Raw genomic sequence first — 4,668 nt, 5'->3', positions numbered from 1 at the left:
CTGACCCTGTTTACTTTCTTAAAGAGGTCCTATTATGCTCTTGTACAAAGTCTTATTTTGTTTTTGGGGGTGTGCTAGAACATGCTCTCATGTTTGGTGGTTCGAAAAACGCATTATTTTTCAGATAATAACAAATGGCTCGATTAGTTCCAGGTTTGATGAAGGTCCGCCTTCCGAAAAACGAAATGTGTTGTGATTGGTTAGCAGTCCCACTGCGTTGCGATTGGCCAACAGCTTAAGCCGAGAACACACTAACACCAGAGGTTCTCAAACGTATTTAAGCACGTATTTAAGACTTAAAAAATGGGTCGCCAGGAGGATCTGGGGAAATTGTATAGCCTATGTGTATGTAACAAAGTTAAAGATTTGAAGAGGAAGGAAGCGGGAACCGGCAAACTTAACTTTAATAACTAAATAAACATAAACAACAAAACGAAATTAAGCGGCAGCCGCCTCATGCAGAGTCCAACATGTATTATTTGTGTTTGCGCTCTGTTTTTGCAGTGTTAAACATTGTAGCTAATCACAGACATATCTGTTTCCGAATTAATGGCATTTCAGTTAGTCAGAATCCACTCACCAAATTGTTGTTCAGTCCTGAGTTCTGGAAACTCGCGGATCCTCACGTTCTTTATATATAGTGGCGTTCCGTTCATTTAAGCTGCTAATGCTCCGTCCCCAGGTCATCTGAAAGAATGCGTTAACAGGTTAAATAATATAAACATGATTATAAGTTGATCCCTTGTCATTTGAGATGTAACTTAAAGCTTAATAAAGAGCTGGGAATACATATGTCAAATTATTTATTTGCCAAACAACGGTAATTTTCTGTAAATTTACATCAGTTACGGAAGCTTCCTGGCAAGGATTCTCCGCAGCTTTCGCGCCTCCGCTCTATTGCTGTGATTAATGCGCGTTCTCTGTGTTTCGCTGGCACGCGCGTGATTTCATTCGCGAGGTAAACTGTCCGCGAAGCGCTCGGCCAAGGGGAAAAATGCGCTGTTGCTGCCAGATCTCGATTGCCGAAAATCACGTTGTGTTTGAAACACACCTAACTCGACTAAATCAAATGAAAAATCATCGTAACTGTAGGTTTTCATTATTTCTCAAGCAATTCTAAATTTTAAAGGTGCCATAGAATGCATTGAGAGAATATTTTAAATTGTTCTCTGATATCTACATAGAAGGTATATGGCATAGGAAAGGGCAAAAAATGTCCAGAAATGGTTTCACAGGTCCATTTACAACCCTAGGATTTGTCCCTAGAATGAAATGCTCTGTTATTGCCTTTTTTGGAAGCTTCATGAATATTAATGAGCTCTGCTCTGATTGGATGTTTCACAGAGCTGCTCATCTCAATAGCTCGCACATTGATAAAAATATATATTTAATTAAGAGCTCTAGCCGCTTTTAATATGTGGTTTGTTGAATCTGCTGTTTTGAATCGCCGACATTTTAGTCTCATTACTGTGATCATATGTGCTCTGTGTAAAGTTATAATGCAGAGGGAGTGCTTACATTACTTACCACACAAGTTCAGCTGCTTGACAGTGATACTCGGGATCTGTAAATCATTCGCCATCATCAGCGCAGTCATCACTCTGTTTATGTAAGTGAAATCCTATGTATTGCAATGTAACAGGCTAGCGCTAGCATTAAGCTAAACATGTCCCTTAGTGATAGTGAGGTTAATGATGATTGGGCGATGCAAATGTTGGAGGCGTAACTATTAACGATCTCGGGAAAGTTTCGTACCAGCCGGTGTTATGTTGGAATTGATTTATATAAGAAGGGGGAAATGTTGGTGTTTGAGACTCATGGTATGTCATGTCCATGTACTGAACTGTTATTATTTAACTATACCAAGGTAAACGCAGTTTTCCATTCTATGGCACCTTTAAAGTCCACTAAAAACATATCATAGACAGTGTTGGAGATGTTATTGTCAACATGCAAGCGGTAAATAAAAATAAAAATGTATATATATTTCTAAATAATAAAAAAAAACATATGCCTATACATATGTGACCCTGGACCACAAAACCAGTCATAAGCTTAAATTTGTCGAAATTGAGATTCTTACGTCATCTGAAAGCTGAGTAAATAAGCTTTCCTTTGATATATTGTTTGTTAAAATAGGACAATGTTCGTCTGAGATGCAACTATTTGAAAACCTGGAATCTGAGGGGGCAAAAAATTCTAAATATTGAGAAAATCGCCTTAAAAGTTGTCCAAATGAAGTTCTTAGCAATGCATATTACTAATCAAAAATCAAGTTTTTATATATTTATGGTAGAAAATTTGCAAAATATTTTCATGGAACATGATCTTTACTTAATATGCTAATGATTTTTGGCATAAAAGAATAATTTTGACCCATACAATGTATTGTTGGCTATTGCTACAAATATAACCGTGCTACTTAAGACTGGTTTTGTGGTCCAGGGTCACATATATGTATGTATATATATGTATGTATAGGTGGGTCGAGTCAATTTATAAAGGAAAAAATTGGGTCGCTCTCAAAAAAGTTGGAAAACCACTGCACTGCACGATTTTCATCAGTCGTTTTCACAAAGATTTTTTTAAACATGTTTAATATTTGCAACTGACGCCAGCGATAATATGCAGCGGAGATGCGTTCACTGTCAAACATTAATTTGGTAATTTTGTCAAAAGAAACGTTCTTGATTACAAGAAAAATACTGAAATACTGATTCCTTTTAATTCATTACTTAACCCCTTAGTGTTCCAACGTTCCTCCGGCGGGACGTTTTGCATTGAGTTAAGTTTGACAGGAACTCTAAGGGGTTAATGCTATACAGATTTAAATAGTTTGGTTCATCGATCTGCAGTGTAATAAGAGTTAAAGGGGTCATCGGATGCAAAACTTACTTTTCCATGTTGTTTGAACATTATTGTGTGTTGTCAGTTTGTGTACACAACCACCCTACAATGATAAAAATCCACCCAGTGAAATTTTTTTTTTGAGATTTGTAACTTTGTAGATGTTTTTTATGCCCAAACGTGCACACCACACACTGGATAAAATTCAAATAGTGCATTCAAAAAAGCATAATAGGACCCCTTTAATGCATGTTGCTGATCTTACTGTGAACGATACTTGTGGATAAAAACAGACCATATTCATAGTGAGTAATGTGTCTGATTAAGAAAGTAAAATGGATTGGGAATGCAGTTTCGTGTTGACTTTAAATGCACACTGAATAAAATAAATACGTAAACAGTTATAGCAATTAATATCATGTGATGCACAATATATTAATATCAACATTCGTGTCTTAAATGTTTGTGTCTTATTATAACTAATGAATTAAAAGTTATTTAACTATGAAATGTGTCCCGTGTTGGTTTGTTTCTAAGAAAACAACATTTCTTCACTCTCCAGTCATTTTCAGTTACATATTTTTTAATTTAGATTGTTTGACACTATAAAAATATATTAAATGAGGGGAGAAAATGTTCCTCCAAAAAGAGTGGTTAATAAAAAAAAAAAAAATTTCACAGGTTTTCTGTTTAAAGAAAAAAACAAGTTTACATGCATTTTTACATCCTTAATAAAAAGATTTTAAAAACCTGTTATATTTTCACTTATCTATAAAATTTGTTAACTTAAATAAAAAAACATGAACATTAACATCAAATAAAAAAAAATGTATACATTGTTTATTTGTTAATAAATAAAATATTTAATTCGTTTAATATCAACAAGCATCTGAACTACTAAAAATCAAACATTATTTAAATAATCAAAAACTCTCTAAAAGTTAACATTTGTTTTTAAGTCTAATGTATATATAATAGTTCAAATATATATATATAATAGTAATTAAAATATTATTTCAATAATATATTACTTAAATTAAAATACAATTTAATTATTTTTAAAAAATATATAATTTATTAACAGTGTAAGAAAAACACACACACACACACACACACATATATATATATATATATATATATATAATAGTAATTAAATATTTCAATAAGTTTATATTACTGAAAATATTTAAATATAAAAAAATTTGTAAAGATGGCATAAATATATATATATATATATATATTTATTTATTTATTTACACACACACTTTATATATTTATACTTATATATGTAGTAATTAAAATATTTATATTTATATATATATAAAATTATAATAAATTTATTAAGATAGCGTGTATGTATATATTAATGTATGTAAATTAAATATATCTTTAAAAATAATTTATAATTTATATATATATACATATATATATATATATATATATATATATATATATATATATATATATAGTAATTATATAATAGTACTTAAAATATTTCAATAATATATTATAAAATTATATTATTAAAATATAACTTAAATATTATTTAACAATGGATAATTAAGACAGCAGAAATATATATATATATATATATATATACACACATACACTATATCATTTGGAAAATATATATAGTAATTAAAATATTTATATTAAAATAAATGTAATTTATATTCAAATTAAAATGTATAACTATTTAAGAATTATATGATTACAATTATATATATATATATATATATATATATATATATATATATATATATATATATATATATATATATATAAAAATTAAAATTATATGTATATTAAAATAAAAAATAA

The sequence above is a fragment of the Garra rufa genome, chromosome 14, assembly GCF_049309525.1.
Source record: "Garra rufa chromosome 14, GarRuf1.0, whole genome shotgun sequence".
Taxonomy (NCBI): domain Eukaryota; kingdom Metazoa; phylum Chordata; class Actinopteri; order Cypriniformes; family Cyprinidae; genus Garra; species Garra rufa.
Note: the sequence above shows the minus strand (reverse complement) of the source record.